The following is an 18,581-nucleotide window of genomic DNA, read 5'->3' as shown; positions in this document are numbered from 1 at the left end:
TCCTTTATAACAGCAGGACGTGAAGGAGCAGCAAGGGAGGGGAATCCTGGGACCCTTCGCCGCCTCACTCACTGCCCCCCTAGCGCCCCTGATGGTTCAGCTGGGACATTTGAGGGGTCCCTGTCGCTTGCACTGTTATTGTCTGAGAAACCATGGAGCTAAACCCCTCCTCGGGAAGAACATCCTGTGACAGGTTCTGCCTACAAAGAGCAGGTGATGTCAATGAGGCACAGCGCCCAGGGCCACTTGCCCATCTCTACGGCAGTCCCCCCTGGACATTGTGGGGACTCTGGTGACGGCTTAGCAGCTCTTGGCTCTGTGAGGGACTAGACAGGGCCTACCGCTCCTTGGGCCTCCCCCACCAACTTCTAGTACAACCCCGTCAGTAGGCCACCCAAAGCAGGAGGAGGAGGAAGAGGGCGAGGAAGATTCAGCTTGGGTTAACTAGTGACTTGGGGGTCATAAACTTGACTCTCTGGGTCCCAAGCCGAGTAGGTAAAGACCCAATGACCAGTGGTCATTCTAATCCTGGTTTCCTTACAGATTGTGTGATTTAGGGCAATGTAATTCAAGTCCCCGTGCTTCGCTCTTCCCTCTGTGTAACAGGGACGGTAACGCTTCACGGGGCTTGCTGTGGGGATGGGATGTGCCAACACACCTCAAGGCCCGGAAACGGTACCCAGCAAGTGGGAAGCAGGCAACGCGTGCGCTGTGATTATACTAACCGCCAGTTCAGGGTTTACATGGGGAAATGGGCCAAGCCAGTCGAAGGAAGGGAGCTAAACATTTGTCCATTCAGCAGATATGTGTCCAGCGCCCCAAGGTCAAGGTTGTTCCCACAGTGGCCCTGCTCTCATGGAGCTTATATTCTGGTGTGGAGATTGGATAGGTGGGGAGGGGACGCTGAGTCTAGTAAATTTAAAACAATAAATGTTGTTTGTTCTGAAGGAGAGGAGCCCAACCCTGGTGAGAACCCCACTCAGAATCCGTGATGAGGGGGTTGGGCTGGACTCATTCCCTCCAACACCACATCCCCACTTCCACCTCAGCAGTCCTCTGCGCTGTGTCTCTCTGAAACCTAGCTTGCCCTAAAGAAATGGTGGCTCAGAAAGGTTGAGCAACTTGACCAGGATCACACAGCCAGTTGCAGACAGAGTCGGGAAGGTCAATCCCAAGCTCAACTGAATGGAACTCAGTCCACAAATTCCTACCGCTTCTAGCTGGGCTGACCAGGAGTGTGGCTCTAGAAAGGCCTCTCCTGAAGGGACAGACTCCAGCAGCCTCTGAGGCAAACTATTTTCTGTCCCACAGCAGCTGACCCTGGCTTTGGCCCTGGCAGCCCTGGACGGGGCCACGGGGAAGGCCAAGTCGTCCGGATCCAGAGAAGAGCCAGAGATGCACTGTGGCACTCAGCCTAGGAACGGATGTCCCCTCAGGTCCCCAGGTTGAGAGGAGGATCCAGAGCAGGAGGAAAAGCTGGTAGCCCATGTGGACCACATCTGCCCCAACGCTGTCTGGAAAAAAGATACAGAAACCTAGAGGGGGCAGACTGCAGAGATACGATTATACTTCACAGTGGGCTTGAGGGCCTGATATTCAGAAATGAGTGTTCCTTTTGTTTGTCCCCAATTACTTGAGAAAATTCTACCATAAATGGCTAGCTTTGGGGTGCATTTTATCTATTATTCATGCATTGAAATCGGAGCGCAGTGACCTGGCACCACGGGGGCCCCCCAGGATGGCTCTAGGAGCTCCCCACACCTGAGGCCGGGCTCCACAGGCTGGGCAGGAGAAGACAAGAGGACAGGCTCTTCTCCACCCGCGCCATTGTCCTAAATGCCAGATCAGAACCCAGGAGCATGTCTAATGATGAATAGCTCAACCGCTTTAACTCACTTCAGTAAACAAGAACATTCTCTCAGCCAAGTTTCACGGACCAGTATAGGGTGTCTTTTTCCCTGGCATGAGCTGAACCCCAAATACTCAGTATGAACTTGGCTTCTCCTTTCCAAGGGGAGGGGGAAGTTAGGGACAATCTGCAGGGAAGACCTCTCACAGAGGGCCTGACCCCTGTTTTTCCCTTTTCAACGCAGGCCCCAAAATGCAATGATTATAAGCAGACCTTTACTGAATGCCTACACATTCTGCTCTGTAAAGGTCTGCTCTGTAAAGGTCTGCTTATAATTTGTATGCAAATTATCATTAACATTTGTATGCTATTTAATCCTGAATTTAATCCACTTTCAGAAGAGAAGACTCAGAGATGTTGGATACACTCACTCTCCGCCTGAGAGTCAGACAGGATTTTTCGGCCCCTGAAGCCCTACTCCCCACCCCCCGTACCAGGTCTTCAGGAAGGTTGGTCAGGCGGGCACCTTAAGAGCCGCCCTTGGTCTCTAGGGATGTGGCTCCATCCCCTCCTGCTGGGGCTTTTGCAATTTTATGACTTCATCATCGATAAGAGTGTGTTTTAATGAATGGATTTTGGACAGCAATTCATCAATTAGTTAAAAATTGCATCTGATCGACTTTCCCATGAGATTTGGCTCCGAGCACGTTCTGGAAAGAGCACCAGCTGTTCCCTTCACCATCATCAGTCTCCATCTCGCTGGCCTGGTCACGCCTCTGGCCAGAGCAAAATAAACCGAGTTAGGACTAGGAAGAAGAGAGAACTTTTACGTCGTTAAATCATGCTCCTTTTATAAATCATTTCTCTTCAATCAAATGCTTTAAAATTTAAAAAGGAAACAATGTCACTCAAATGGCATCCATTGGTGCAATGCTTTGGTGTTACAAAGGGCTAGGGTGGGGATGTATGGAGGTCCAAACATGATGGGTCGGATGTGGGACAGGAATGGCGGGGTGAAAATAAGTCAGCATGCAGAGTGCAGCTGGATCCCAGGGGCTCAGGAGGAGCCAGGAGCCTCTCCCAGATGCTTGGCCCAGTGAAGGGGTCGTCGCCAGGCACCCTGGCACCTGCTGGGAAGTTAACCAGTTCTTGGGCTGTTGTTGACCTTCGTCTTCTCTTCTGGGCTAGTATCTTGTAACAGGGATGGACAGAGTCCAACCCAATAACCATTCTTTTCTTCCTTATTCACCAAATCCAGGTTCAATTCAAGGAAGCAATGTGTCTTGCTAAAAAATTAAATTTCCTGGTCACTCTGCAATGACGTGTCCTGTGACACAGTCTGTCAAAGGAGATTCAGTAGAAGATATTGAGCCAGTCTTCTAGGAAAGCCCCTTCTGCCTTTTAACCTTCCCCTCTGTCTTCCTGGAACAGGGACATGATTGCTGGAGCTCCAGCAGCCATCCTATGAACACAGGGCAACAAACCCCTGCCAGGGATAGCTGTAAGGAGAAATAGGGGGACCCTGGGTCTCTGAGGAGCTGTCATGTCAGTCTTAGACCACCCTCCACTGGACTTTTTGCAAAAGAGAAACATACATCCCTATCTTCTTTAAGGTACTGTTATTTGTGTTATCTCTTAATTGCAGCCAAGTCCAATCTCAAGCAGCTGAGAGTAGCCATACTATATTAGGGAGGCATTGGGATGACCATTGCATGTTAAACATGAAAAGGCTCTGGGAAAGCATCCCATCCAACCTCTTCTTATTAAATCTAGGGAAATTGATGCCTGATGTCACGGAGATAACTCCTGTCCAGTTGGGGCCTCATCCCCGAGTTCCTTCCATGCAGCCAGGTGCTCTGCTCCAGACCCCCTCTCCATAGCCCCTCTACCTTACCTTCTGCCCACGGAGGTTGGCCTGGTTTCCCTGGTCCTCTGGCTTCCATTTGGGCTTAGCCAATGTGGAGCCCAGGTAGAGATTGAAAGGAGGGAGGGAGGTCATGGAGTTTAGTCCCTGTGGGTCACGTGAGCAGGCCGTGTCTCCCTTCCAAGTGGCCCTCTCTATGCAACTCTGGCTTCCCAGGTCCTGCTAACCCTTGGCTTTTGGCCAGCTTGCACCAGCCCTGGGGTCTGCAATGTCCCTGTTGCCCCCTGTCTCTGCTCATCTTGTGTCCTTCATGAACAGCGTCTACATTGAACTCTCCTCTCATGACAAAATGACATATTTCATGTTTCTCTGCTCTCCACTTTCTCCCTAGAGTTGCAGCTAAGCACCCTGGGGGATTTTTAGCATTAGGGCATGAGGGTCAGTATTTGGTTCTTGGTCATCAAATAGCTCTGAGCTAGCATGATGGAGAGATCCACATGCCCATTTCTGCATTTATGTAAGATGCTCCCATACAGAGCTAACAGGTTGCCTGCTGGACACAGTTCTTAGTACTTCACAAAAAGCAATAGACATAGTCTTCAGAACAATCCTATTGGGTGGCCACAGTATTATTGCAATTTTACAGATGAGGAGACTGAAGCTGAGAGGTTATGTAACTTACCCAAAGTCGCAGACCTGAAAGTGGTCGATTTGGCATTCAAGCTCATGCATTCTGTGCTCTTAGCTGCCACATCCTGTTGTCCCTCCATGTGGCCATCAGCCCTGAGGTCCTGCCACATCCCTTCTTCAAGGCCATAAGGATTTTCCAAGACTGCTGATTTTACCATTCGTCCTGAGCCTGTCTTCATCACATGAAGAAAAATCTTTGGTTGCTCTCCACACCTCAGTGTCATGGTCACGACTATAAGTCTGCCTTTAGGGAATCTTTCCAGAAGTTCTGAGCAGACTTATCTGTAGCCCTAGTACTCTCTGCCTTCAGGTTATAACCACAGCTGGAATCTCCCCCCAAACCCTACTCCAACCTGGGGCTCAGCCTGGGGACAGCAGTGTGCAGGCCCCCACGGTGCCCCATCCTGTGCCCTCTTCCTGACTCTCCCTCTACCAGCTCAGGACCCCTCTCTTAGTCTGCCAAGGGTGGGAGGAGGCGGGGAGAACCGCCTCTGCTGAATCACATACTATTCTAAACCCTCTTATATAGATCATAGCTTTTGAAACGAAAGCAGTGATTCTCAGCGCTGGTGCATGTTAAAATCACTTGGGAAGATTTTCAAAAATATTTGTGTATTTTTACACAAGTAGTGTCAGGGGTGCTTGGGTGGCTCAGGTGGTTAAGCGTCTGCCTTCAGCTCGGGTCGTGATCCCAGGGTCCTGGGATCGAGCCCCACGTCAGTCTCCCTGTTCAGCAGGAAGCCTGCTTCTCCCTCTCTCTCTCTCTCTGCCCCCTGCCTGTGCTCTTTCTCTCTGTCAAATGAGCAAGTAAAATCTTTAAAATATATATATATAAATAAAAATAAAATATTTAGTGTCCAAGTCCCAACTCTGGATATTCTGATCCAATCCGTTTGCCCTGGTCCAGGCACGGATAGCTTCTAAATCTCTCAGGTGATTCTAATGTGGGTCTACGGCTAAACATCACAGCTTTAACATCAAGAACTTGAAACCTTTGTTCTTGGATTCTGTTATAACCCTCTTGGAACCATGGAAACCTCAACTCTGGAAGGAGAACGGGTGGGGAGGGAGAAGGTGCAGGAAGGAAGGAGGATGGGCAGGAGAAGCAGGGTTCACGTGACTCATTCATAATGAAAAAGAGCAGAGAGGATTCTCTCTGGCTGCACTAGCAGCTAATGGTGAGATAAAAATTGCCGCCCTCTCAGCGGCACCACGGTGTGGCGAGTGGCCAGGGCCCAGGGTCAGTGGCCTCCTGGGAGGACTAGTGCTGTTTTGTGGTGTGAATGTGGTTCTGGCTGGGTGATGTCTGAGCCTGGTCCACCAGCCCTTCCGGAGATTCTGTGAGTTATCCAGTGGCCTACAAATAAAGTCCTGTTCTACTTGAATTAGCCGGAGCTGGATTCTGTTTGCCTGAAACTAAGAACCTGATCGGTGCTAGAGTCAGAAGAGTAAGGAAAAATGGAGTTGATGTATCCCAGCAGTACCCAGACGAAGAGCAAGCATAAAGGAGCAGAGCCCCGCGGCTCTCTCTCAAACCGTCCCGCAGCCTTGGTGGTCTGTCATAACCCGGAGTCACTAGATCATTAGAAAAGCCAGCAGGATGCCTGCCCCGGGATCTTGGTAGAAATCCAAATTCTTGGGCCTTGCCCCAGCCCAACTGCATCATAGCCTTCAGGTTTGGAGGCTGTATTTCCTGCACTTTTTTTTTTTTTTAAGATTTATTTTTTTGCGGGGGGAGGAGTAGAAAGAGAGAATCTTCAAGATCTTCAAGCCGACTCCCCGCTGAGCGCAGAGCCCAACGTGGGGCTCGATCTCACAACCCTGAGATCTTGACCTGAGCCAAAACCAAGAGCCAGATGCTCAACCGACTGCGCCACCCAGACGCCCCTATTTCCTGCTTTGGAATGAAATCTCCCAGCCGTGTTCGTGTGCACCACAGTTTGCGAGGCACCGCTGGGCTGAATGGTGAGTTCAACTCCCCAGGTGAGATTCCAGGATTAGCTATGGGTGCAGAGCTCTTATGCTGGGAAGGAATTAAAGCCCATGGCAGACAAAGCATTGATTCTATAGAGAGAAGTGATTTGCCCAAGACCAATCAATTTACGGGGGCAGGCATGGAGAGAACAGAGGAGTCTGGAAGACAAAGAACGTTGGATCCAGGAGGGAGGGAGCTTGTGGTCATCTGGTGTTATCAGTCAGGCTCCACCAGGAAGACAAACAGCTCTGATTATCTAAAGCAGAGCATTTAATACACAGAATTGGTTCCATAGATGGTGGAGGAGCTGAGAGAGCAAACAGATGGTGTGGCCATCCAGGGACGCGTGACAGCAGGAAGCCCCTCTCCCTGGGTGAGAGGGAGACAGGCGGTGATATTAGCAGAGGCCGGGTGCAGAGGCCAGGGGCAGGGCCGAGCAGCCGAGAGCTCACACCTGCCTCCCATCTCAGGAAGCTCACACCTGCCTCCCACCCTGCACACTGCATGGCCCAGGAAAATGAAAGAGCCTGAAATGCCTTTTGCCCCGAGCATTCCTCGCACCATCTAAGATAATGGCTGAAACCTGAGGCTTCCTAAAGCCGGGGCTGGGACTCGGCTTCTTGCCACGCACTGTTTCTCAGCCTGCTTATGGAGGAAGGCCAACCTGGCTGAAATTGGGCAAGTGGAATTCTAGAAAGCGCAGTCCGGAGGGCTGGAGCCAGGTCTTAAAGCCAGCATCCTCGTTTATAGATAAAGGATCTGAGCCCCAGAGAGGGGATGTGACCTGCCCAAAGCCACAGCAGGACTTAGCGGTGATTCCACTTATCCAGACATCTGCAGGAGCATCTCTCCCTCTAAGTGACTCACTTCCCAGGGGCCATGAATCAAGGAAGCGGGAGAGTTGGCCAGGAAAAGGGCCAGCGTCCACCGTGCTTCCTCCGCAGCCTGTCTGATGGGAGGGGGCGCGACGGTCCACAGCCCGGCCAGACTCAGCTGACAGCAAGCAAGCTGCCCAGCAACAGCCAGAGCCAAGGGGGGCCCGGCAAGTCGGGGGGCCCGGCTCTCCCCGTGGCTTTGCCGCTCGTCAGACCCAACTCGGTGATCCTGAAGGTCGCTTCTGGCTCTTGGATGTCACGAAATCCGTCAGCGGCTTGCTGTTCTGCCTGTGTCATTTTATGAACCATGTTTGTTTGCAGAACAGACTCCTTTCATCTCAGGCCTGTGCATTCGGCTCGGGCCACTTGACCCTTCTGTCAATATTCAGCCCAGCTAAACAAGGCAGCGCCTTCCAGTCTGGGTCCCCAAACACATCATTAGCTGGGAAGACATTGGAAGCAATGCATCCTCCTGGCTGTGCTGTCAACTTTGATTTCAGAGGTACAAGGACATGTGACACTTTGTCCCCGTGAGCTGACCAACGCTTGAAAAATCTGAAGAGATCACGCCGATGAACTCGTACAATACTGCATGAAATATGCTTTTCATATTTCATCCAAGGCTATTTACTTTCCCGTGAGATAGATAGGCAGATAAATAGAAATTGGGAGCATTGTCTTTACAAGAAGACATTTTTCTTGAGGTGATTTTTGTCTAGGAATGTCAAGGTACTTTACATCCCAAGACATGACCTAAATGTCTGGGTAGAAAGCAGGAGTTGAGTTTTAATTTTGCCTCCCAGTCTGTCCTTCAGCCACACACCCCATTGTAAAGCTGAGATTCAGTGCTTGGATCGTGAAAAGTAAGCGCTCTGTCAGTGCGCACCAAGTATTTTGAAAATGCGTGCTGTTTAATCTTAGCACCTTGGCCAGTACTAGCCAAATGTTAGTCGTTCAGATAGCCAAGTTCAAATGCATTGTGTAGCCTCTTCCCAGGCCAAGGCACCAGAAATCAGCAAATTATTTATATCTAGGTCCTAAGTTAATTATTGAAAAATGTTTTTTAATCTTCTCTTTATATGGTGGTGTAAGACGCTTGTGCTGGGCATCAGATGGTTAAAAGCAGAGGTGTAAAGAATGCATTCTCCTGGTCTGGATGGGGTTTGGCCCTGCCTCTGTAGAATAGAAGGAACAAGGGACACCTGGGTGGCTCACTCAGTTAAGCATCCAACTCTTGATTTCGGCTCAGGTCATGATCTCAGCGTTGTGGGATCGAGCACCCGTCTGGCTCTATTCAGGGTGTGGAGCCTGCTGAAGGTTCTCTCTCCCTCTCCCTCTGCCCCACCCCTTCCTCCCCCATCTTGTGCACACGTGCCTGAGCATTCTCTCAAAAATAGTAATAGCAATAATCATACCTTTAAAAAAAATAGATGGAACAACACGCTGTAGAAATAGGTTTGTTTTGTTTCCAAGGGAAAGCCTCTTCCTGCCGCTATTCCTATTCGGAAGACAGTGTCTTTCCGACAATTCGCCAGGTTTTCCTAAGGGAAAAGAAAAAAAGCGCCCCCTACAGTCAGTGAGAGGGAATCACAGAGTGTGTGGTTAAGAAAACCTGTAAGGGCAACTAAGCAGAAGCAGCCCAGATGTGCAAGGCCGCCCAGATGTGCCAGGAGGCTGGGGAGGAGCCGTAGGAGCAGGAGAGAGGGCGCAGAGTGAAGCCAGGACAGACTGAGGACACAGGAGCTACGAGACACCACACTGTGAGCCACGGGGCGGCAGACACAAGTCAAAGGAGCTGGGCATGTGCTCCTAGGACAGGCTTTCCAGACCGGAAAGGTGGGTGCACACACCCTGGACAGCCCTTCTCACCTGGGATCTCAATAAATTAAATTCTTTTTTTTTTTAAAGATTTTATTTTATTTATTTGTTTGACAGAGAGAGACACAGCGAGAGAGGGAACACAAGCAGGGGGAGTGGGAGAGGGAGAAGCAGGCTTCCCACCGAGCAGGGAGCCCGATGTGGGGCTCGATCCCAGGACCCTGGGATCACGACCTGAACCGAAGGCAGACGCTTAACGACTGAGCCACCCAGGCGCCCTCAATAAATTAAATTCTAATGCCTTAAGAAATCCACTGTATGTTGGGGTGTTGGGGCGCCTGGACAGCACAGTTGGTTAAGCGCCAGACTCTTGGTTGTTGCTCAGGTCATGATCTCAGGGTTGTGAGATCAAGATCTGCATCAGGCTCCTCGCTCAGCACGGAGCCTGCTGGAGATTCTCTTTCTCCCTCTCCCTCTGCCCCTAATGTTCATGCTCTCTCTCTCTCTCAAATCGATAAATTGATTTTTAAAAATCCTTTTTAAATATCCGTTGTATATTAACATCGATGTTAATTGTATATGCACACACATAAGGGATCCATTGCACATAATACATACAGACATGCATGCATCGGCATGGCATCCCCTCTATGTAACACACTGATACACGGAGATTCTCATGGAGGAGGTTTACTGGAGAATCAACACTTAGAAGGGAGTGAAGTGCAGGATGAGGCAGAGGGAAGAGCCCAAGTATGATGTGAGATGTCGTCACGGCAAAGACCTCAGCCAATCCCATGGCCCCACGGGGGCCCTAGAATTTTGACCCTCCAGAGTTGTCTGCCTTGACAAAGGGGGACCAAGAATGTGTACCCCCTTCAATAACCAATCACTGGGTGCGGACTGCCCCTGGGGAGGGCATATCCTTGGATGAGAAAGTTTTCTTTGACTGAAGGCAACACCTGAAGGGTCAGCTGAGAGTGGTCAGCCGCCAAGGCCCCCAGCAGCCAGGGAGGGAGCGCCTCAGTCCGGGGGGTGGGCACTGGTCTAGCGCCTCTGGAGACCCAGACAGGATTGGCCCAGAGCTGGTGGAAGTTCAGAGCCTCCCCAGAACTGCAGTGAAGCCCAGGACAACTTGTGTTCTTCGGGCTTCTTGGTCTCAGCCTTGTTTTGTGATCCCCCGAGCCACGTACAACCGTTTTCAGGTCCGGGTGACTTTAGCAGAGCCTTCAGGAAGAGCTGACAGAGGCCTCCCCCCTCCTGGCATGGCCTCCCCCCTCCTGGCACAGCCTCTCCACTCCTGGTATGGCCTCCCCCTTCCTGGCTTCCTCCCATCTCAATTCCCTTGTCACTCTTTGCTCTCAACTTTCTCCTGGCCTCGCAGAAGCTGAACAATATCCGTGGAGCCTTCCACTCCATCGAGATGGAATCAGCTTCTCCCTTCCACCTGAAACAACAACAAGACAGGACAATAAAACAGTGACACGCAAGACACGGGACGGCAGGTGATGAAGGACAGTGATGCCCCGGAGCCCGGCAACAGGTGAGGGGGCCCTGCCATTACGCCGGCTGCCTTGGGAGAGACACTTTCCAGGCTGTGGCAGCAGGACAGGACCCAGGCAGAGTGCCGCCACTTCTGTGACCTGAGGATGAGCAAGTCCAAGTCCGGGGAGCCGGGTGGCTCTAGCTGCCGAAGGAGGACCAGATAGGAGAGAAGAGCTCCAGAGCTCCGTGGACAGTGCCTTCAGGACTCGGCAGAGTGCTCCTTCCTCAGCACAGGTGGATGAGGAAAAGAGATAGCAAATAAAACACGGGCTAAATGAAAATATGCAAACCACAGAGAAGTCCATGACAATGAAAATCAACCAGTCTAGAATAACAGTGGTTGGCGTTAAGGAAGTTGTAGGAGTTTGCTAGGGCTGCGGTAACAAATTATCACAGAGTGAGGAGCTCAATCTACTGACAGCTCTGGGGGGTGGAAGTCCAAGATCCGGCTGTCAGCAGGGCTGGTGCCTCGCGGGGGCAGCGAGGGAGACTCTGTCCCAGGCCCCTGTCCCAGCTTCTGCAGCCTTGGGTGTCCCCCGGCTTGTGGATGGCTGTCTTCTCCCTTTGTCTTCACACTGTCTTCCCTCTGAGCGTGTCTGTCTCTGTGACCTTGTTTTAATTTGATTGCCTGTGTAAAAACACTCTCTCTAAATACGGCCATGTTCTGAGGTACTGGGGCTTAGTTTCTTGTGGGGACACAGTTCAAACCATAATAGATCTTAAATGAAGTTGCTGGCTGTAGTATAGGAAATGAACAGTAGACAAAACATCACGAAACCGAGATTCTAGTTTTAGCAGGAGAGTAATAGGGGTTGAACTGAAGAGGAAAGGCAAATAGGTTTTACATTCCATGCCCTCTACATTCACTAGTAGATGGCGTGGAATCTACTATGGTCTACCATGGAGACTCGCCCACTGAGTCTCTGGCTTGCTGTGTTGAGAAGGATTCAGAGGCTGCCTCTGGGCCCCACAAAAAAACCCCTCTGATTGAAGGTTTTCTACAGGTGTAGGCGAGAGCAGGCATGGCATGGCACAGACCCCACGGACTTGCCATCTCTGCATTGGATGATCTTGAAGTTCCTGTTCTGTGGATTGAGTAACTCAATGAGTACTTAATGATTGATTTTAAAAGATATGGTTGTGAGTATTATTATCAATATTGAATATCAACCGGGGCACCTGGGTGGCTCAGTCGGTTAAGTGTCCGCCTTCAGCTCGGGTCATGATCCCCGGGGCCTGGGATCAAGTCCCTGATCTGCGGGGAGCCTGCTTCTCCCTCTCCTCTGCTTGCAGCTCCCCCTGCTTGTGCCCTCTCTCTCTCTCTCTGTCAAATAAATAAGTAAAATCTTTAAAAAAAAAATTAAGAATATCAACCAAACATCTACTGAGTAGGCTTCTGTAGGATCTCTTTTTCCTATAGTCAAGAGCAGAAAGAGAAAGAGTTTTCTCTACCTTGGCCCTATTGATTTTTTCTTGTCGTCATAGGGGCCTGTCCTGTGCATTGTAGGATGCTTCACAGCATCCCTGGCCTCTCCCCACTAGACACCATTAGCACCCTCTCCCAGTATGACGTCTGAAAACATCTCCAGACATTGCCAAATTGCCCCCATTTGAGAACCACCGATCTAGACCCCGCAAGGCAAGTCCATCTATGGATACTATTCTGAGTCTTCACGACTCTTTCCTCTGACAATCCTATCTTCCTTTAACAAAAAACCACTTTGAAGAACCACGTCATAGTCATGACTGAAGCTGCTATGACTACTTATCAAAAATGGAAACCAATTAAAAATCTGCCATGGACAGGGGCGCCTGGGTGGCTCAGTCAGTTAAGTGTCTGCCTTCGGCTCAGGTCATGATCCCAGGGTCCTGGGATCGAGTCCCACATCGGGCTCCCGGCTCGGCGGGGAGCCTGCTTCTCCCTCTCCCACTCCCCCTGCTTGTGTTCCATCTCTCACTGTGTCTCTCTGTCAAAAAATAAATAAAATCTTTTAAAAAAAAATCTGCCATGGACAAATACGACTGAGAGTCAGCTCCGAGCTCTCAGCTGAGTGCTGAAGAAAGCCCACTTCAGGGTCTTAAACACAAAGGCATTCCTGAGACAGGTGACTCAGAACAGTGGGTAAATGCTGCCTTAGCAAACCCTCAACGCCAGGAGGAGTTTTTTACCTCGTCAGGTCTTTCTGTGTCTGTCTTGGTCTGTCACTCACTAGCTGTGTGATCTTTCCTCTCTGAGCTGCAGATTCTTCCCTGCAAAATGGGGATAAAAATATGCAGCAGAACGATAGCCAAACTATGGAAAGACTCCAGATGTCCATCGACAAATGAATGGCTAAAAAGATGTGATATATATACAATGGAATATTACTCAGCCATCCAAAAAATGAAATCTTGCCATTTGCAATGACGTGGATAGAACTAGACAGTATTATGCTGAGCGAAATAAGTCAATCAGAGAAAGAGTTATATGAGTTCACTCATACGTGGCATTTAAGAAACAAAACAAAGGAACATAGGGGAAGGGAGGGAAAAATAAAACACGATGAAATCAGAGAGGGAGAAAAACCATAAGAGACCCTTAATCATAGGAAACAAACTGAGGGTTGTTGGAGGGGAGGTGGATGGAGAGATGGGGTAACTGGGTGATGGACATTAAGGAGGGCACATGGTGTAATGAACACTGGGTATTATACAAGACTAATCACTGAACTCTGCCTCTGAAACTAATAATACACTATATGTTAATTAATTGAATTTAAATAAAATACATAGCAGAGACTACTAATTCCCAACACTAATAACCACTTTCGCCTTTCTCCCCGCTCACAAGACCCCGAATTTTAGCTGGTCATATTGCCAGAGGGAAGAAAAGACTACAATTCCCAGCCTTACAAAGATAGAGAAATAGCCTTCCCTACTACCGCCACCCCCTCTTTCTTCCTGTTGCTTGAAACAAGGATGGGGTCCCTGGAGCTAAGGATGTGATACCTGGAGCTCTCGCAACCACCTTGGACTCAAGAAGAAATCTTGAGAATGGAAGCCATGGTTGAGGAAGCAAAAAGAGCAAACAGACCCAGCAGCCTGGCTTCCTGATAACACAGACTTCCCTACCTCTAGACTTCCTTTATGTGAAAAAGAAATGTTATCTTAGTTAAATTGATCTTATGTTAAGTTTTTTGGTCATACACAGTTCCACTTAATCTTAACTTGTGGTGAAGATAATGAGACATACACGTAAATTTTCTAATGAGATACCGAGTGCATTTATAATGGGGCCAGAAGCCACAGCTGGTCACTCCACCACAAGGTTGGGATAAAGCAGAGAGTGATGGAAAATGTTTTCTTTATTCTTAAACATCTTATTGTAACTTAAAATGTGCATTTATTCATTCATATTTTGAGTGATTGTACCTAATTGGAGTTCTGCACATCTCATTAGAATTCCACATGGAGTAATTCGCCCCTATTAAGTCTTTTATCTAAAATAAAGTTCTTTTTTCTAGATAACTCTATTTACACCCTCATATTTTATTGGTTGCATTGCATGTAATTAAACTATATAATTAAAATAGCAGGCACTGCTGGTGTAAACGGGCTTGGGAACCAACAGCTGCGCCTCGGTAAGCATACAGCTCTGCCAACAGAAGCAGAGGTATGAGAACGTTCTTGGGAGGGGCGCCTGGGTGGCTCGGTCGTTAAGCGTCTGCCTTCGGCTCAGGTCATGGTCCCAGGGTCCTGGGATCGAGCCCCGCATTCGGGCTCCCTGCTCAGCGGGAAGCCTGCTTCTCCCTCTCCCACCCGCCCTGCTTGTGTTCCCTCTCTCGCTGTGTCTCTGTCAAATAAATGAATAAAATCTTTAAAAAAAAAAAAAAGAACATTCTTGGGGGTAGCCTGGTGACCGTGAAATTTCAGCTTGTGGTGGTGAACACTGAGTAGGGTTTTTAGAGTGAAAGAAGTGTGTCCTTTAAACTATCAGGTAAATGAGTTCCACTCACCCCAGAGAGAGAGGGGAACTCATATTACCATATGCCTATTATATACCAAGTACCATCAGTACATTTTCTCATTTAAACTTCACAGCTGCTAAATTAGATACAATGTATTATTTCCATCTTACACAAAAGAAACTGAGGGTCAAGGGTCTTAAGTATTTTGCCCCAAATCACACACAGTAGTGGGGCAAGGATTTCAATGTTCATCCATCTAGCTCCAAAACTTCTGCTCTCTCCTCTGCACCATATGTCCGCTTATGGAAGGAAAGAAAGAAGGGTCATCCTACAGAGCCGATTCAGCATCTGGTCAATGTGAGAGGACTCTTCCTGCTCTGTCTTATAATTGCTGGCAGCTGAAGGTGACAGAATATGTGGGAGAATAAAGAAATTCCATACTTACGGGACATGCTCTTCCACAAACATCAAATCGTAGGCACCCGCAGCTGGGAACATGGCATCATTTCTCATCACGAGTGGTCCCTTTGCCCCACAGGGTCTTGCCAGTAGCTCAGATGGGCCAATGCCTATTCCTCACCAGTTGTGAAATGTTTGACTATCATCTCTGGCCAACCCTAACACCAGACCCAACAGGCCACATTGCCCAAGTGGGCTCCAGAGAGATTGATAGAAGTCAAAGAAGCTGAATCCAAGGCCGAACTCAATTGCCCTTGGACAGTATTTTTGGAAAATCCATGTCAAGCAAGCATGGTCCACCCAGGCCACTCCTTCCTTCCGCTGGTGCTCTCTGGCCACAGAATAGGCCTTAAGATGGTCTGCTCCAGGGCCACTCAAATGAGGTAGTACCTACTATCAAAGACTTCACAGTCTGGGGGGACAGACAAATACAGAGCAGGAAGCCGTCAGATTGAGGTAAGCCCAAGCGGCGGTCCAAATAAGGATAATTCCCACCATCCAGGTGAAGGGAAGAGGGTGCCCAGGAGGCCTCCAGAGGAGGCGATGGAGCTGAGCCTGAAGGGATGAGAGGAGGTCAGTGGGGAGGAAAGGCTGGTAAGGAGAATGGGCTTCTAAGCAGAGAGCACAGCTCACGCAGAGGACCTGGGCATGTACAGGGGGAGAGGGAGTAAGAGCAGGAGGGAGTCAGGCTCTTCAGAACTGCAGGACCCCCCCAGGAGGGTCTTAGAGGGCCTGGCCTTCCTGCTTAGCCTTTGATCAGGTAACCTCTGCCTGCCATGCTCCTGGCCCCCTGCCGGATTAAGTCTGGTTCATCCTTCTGATTTCAGCTCAGAACTCACTTCTTCAAAGTCTTTCCTCTTATCTGTCTCTCCTGCTCCATAGGGGCAGAATCTGGGACTTTGCCTGGGGCTAGCACAGGGCCTGGAACACACTAAGCTTGCAGTACATATGTGGTGAGTGAGTAAGTGAGTAAATGGATGAGTGAGGGAATGAATGAATGAATGAATGAATGAGTGAATGAGCGAGTGTGTGGATGAGTGAGTGAATGAGAGTGTGAGTGAATGAGTGTGAGTGAATGAGTAAGTGAATGGTGAGTGAATGAGTGAGTGAATGAGTGAATGAGTGAGGGAGGGAGGGAGTGAGGAGACAGACCATCCAGGACATTGCAAACCATGCATAGAAGCTTCTGTGTGTATCCTAAAGCAGTAGGATCCCACTGAGGGTTTAGGAAGGGGACTAGAGACCCATAAATGAATGGAGGGAGCTAACTCAGAACCGAGTTGAGGAGGGGTTGGGATTGGGCCACAGTGGGAACAGGAGGTCGGTTGGAAGTCTAGTGTAATAACCAGGGAAGGCTATGGGGGGCTTGCTGACCGAACGATCTGTGACAGGTGCCCAGTGCTTACCTGTGCCAAACGCTGGGTTAGCATTTTGAGTCATGACATCGTTGAATCCTCACCTCACCCTGCAAGGGGGAGTTGTTATATTATTATCCCCTGTAAGAAGCTGATGAAACTCCGTGTGCAAGTCACTCAATAAGGAGTGGCCTGTGTCTGAATCACAGACTGCCTCGCTCTGCCCCCAACATGCACCTGAGCGTGGGCAGGTGGGCTCGGGTGCTCAGGCAGCTGAGAGAGGGGTGTCTGCACCACACAGGTTAGGGCGCAGGTGTTGGTTATCTGGGTGTCCGGGTGCCTGGACCCTGGCTCCAGGTTGCAGGACTTCACCCCCGCCAATCTTGTTGGCCCTCTGTGTCTTCACCTCACGCGGATGGCCTGAGGACTGAGTTCCAGAGTTGGGGAGCTGCCCCCACGAAGAGAAAGGATGCTGGCCTGGCTCTGCCGTGAGCCCATCTAGAAACGCAGCCTGGGCCCTACCAGACAGCGTGAGCGGAGCGTATCTTCCAGCTGCTCCCAGTACGCCCATCATAGAGCTGTCTACACCTGCATGCAAATGATTCCAACGCATTCAGACAAATCATGTTTACGTTTGGAATCTAGCTGTCAGGAGACAACAGCTGCCATCAGGTGATTAAGGGCACCTCCAAGGCATGTTTTCAGATTTCAAAAAGCCCTGTGAGCCCACGCTGTTTAAACTGTTTCCCCCGTGGAAGTTTCAGACTGAAGCTTCTTTGTTCCTGCCGCATGACTCATGAATGCCCTTTAAAAGAGAACGAAACAGACGTGTTTTGATGGGGAAAATTCATAAAGAATGCGGTGCATTTTTCCAAACGGCCATCAGACCATCTAATTTAGGCCACTGAGGACAGACCTGCTGAAGCTCTCCGGCTGACCTTCCCCGAGAGGGCTTTGTCCTGGGCCTGGACCCGCTGGTGAAGGACATACTGACCGAGGCGGGGAAGGGAAGACCAGCTTTCCCAGGGCTGTTAGTCTTCCTGAGGTTCCATTTGAAAAGAGGCTTCCTGTTTTTCCAGAATGTTGTTTTTCTGGGTGCAAGTCGTTTTCAGCAGCGTGACGTAATAATTGTCCAAAGATAAGCGTGCATTTAGATAGCACTTACTGTGGGCTAACCATGGTCGGTGTGCAATGACTCCTTTCATTCTCATTGTGTTCCAGATGAAGAACTGAGGCACAGAGATGGTGAGTCACTCGCCCAAGGTCACACAGCGAGTAAGTGGCTCAGCTGGGGTACAAACCGGAAGGTCTGGCTATGGAGTCTGGGCTCTGTGAAGTGGAAAGAGCATTCCCCATGGAGTCAGGGAATGTGGGTGTGAGTGTTGGCTCTACTCTTACAATCTGTGTGCTCTGAGTCTTAGTGTTCTACTCTGCAGCGTGAGGCCAAGGCCAGCTCACATTGCTGGAGGATTAGCCATTGGAGTGGGCCCTCGATGAACACAGGCTGGATCTGAATGGGGGGTGAGCCCGGCAGACCCTCCAGGGGCCTGACCCCACTCCCTCAGGCTTCGGGAGGTCATTCAGTCTCTGCAGCGTTGCATGGAGTAGCAGAAAAAAGCAGGTGAGGATCCAGCAGGCCTTTAGGACATAATAATTCATTGTGAAATGGTCTGGATTGACATGAACAGTGTCCCCTCACACATATACCATATACATATGCATGAGCTCCTACTATACACATAAACATGCACACACACACACATGCGTGGGTCCCTAACACACATCCACGCTCAAAATAACAAAAACTGTAATCCACCAACACTGTACCACCTGGAGAATTTACTGTTAACATCGATCTCGAGGTGTTGCCCTGCCTTGGCTCTGTATCCCCAGGGCCCGGCTTTGGGGGGTGGGCACACATTTCCAGGAAATATGGCCGGTGTGCATCAGCCCTGGTTCTGTTCTCTTTGCCCTGGGAGCCAATTCTGAAATCAGGGCGGTGGAAGGCACAGGAAACAGCTCTCCGGGGCGGGTCCTTCGTCCCTAGGTCACCCTTCCCCCCACCCCGTCTCCCCATCCCCCATTATCTCTGCTCCTCAGCTTCCTTGCCGGCCTCCCACATCTTGCCTCAGGCACCCTGATCCTATTCTTTTTTTTTTTTTTTTTTTAAAGATTTTATTTATTTGTTTGACAGAGAGAGACAC

General features: G+C 49.8%; 1 long non-coding RNA gene across 1 annotated transcript; it reads right to left on the bottom strand.

The window, feature by feature from the left end:
- Nucleotides 1-10,383: 10,383 nt before the first annotated feature.
- On the bottom strand, nt 10,384-17,420 carry LOC135361834 (uncharacterized). Its single transcript, XR_010405973.1, has 3 exons — nt 17,294-17,420; nt 16,429-17,182; nt 10,384-10,518 (listed from the first exon to the last, which is right to left on the bottom strand). It is a non-coding gene; the product is annotated as an uncharacterized LOC135361834 (long non-coding RNA).
- Between the last annotated feature and the right edge of the window lie 1,161 nt (nt 17,421-18,581).

Source organism: Mirounga angustirostris, unplaced genomic scaffold (genome assembly GCF_029215605.1).
Source record: "Mirounga angustirostris isolate CCGP_5_RB_7025 unplaced genomic scaffold, mMirAng1.0.hap1 SCAF_10, whole genome shotgun sequence".
In the NCBI taxonomy this organism is placed as follows: domain Eukaryota; kingdom Metazoa; phylum Chordata; class Mammalia; order Carnivora; family Phocidae; genus Mirounga; species Mirounga angustirostris.
Note: the sequence above shows the minus strand (reverse complement) of the source record. Positions and strands in the feature narration are given on the sequence as shown.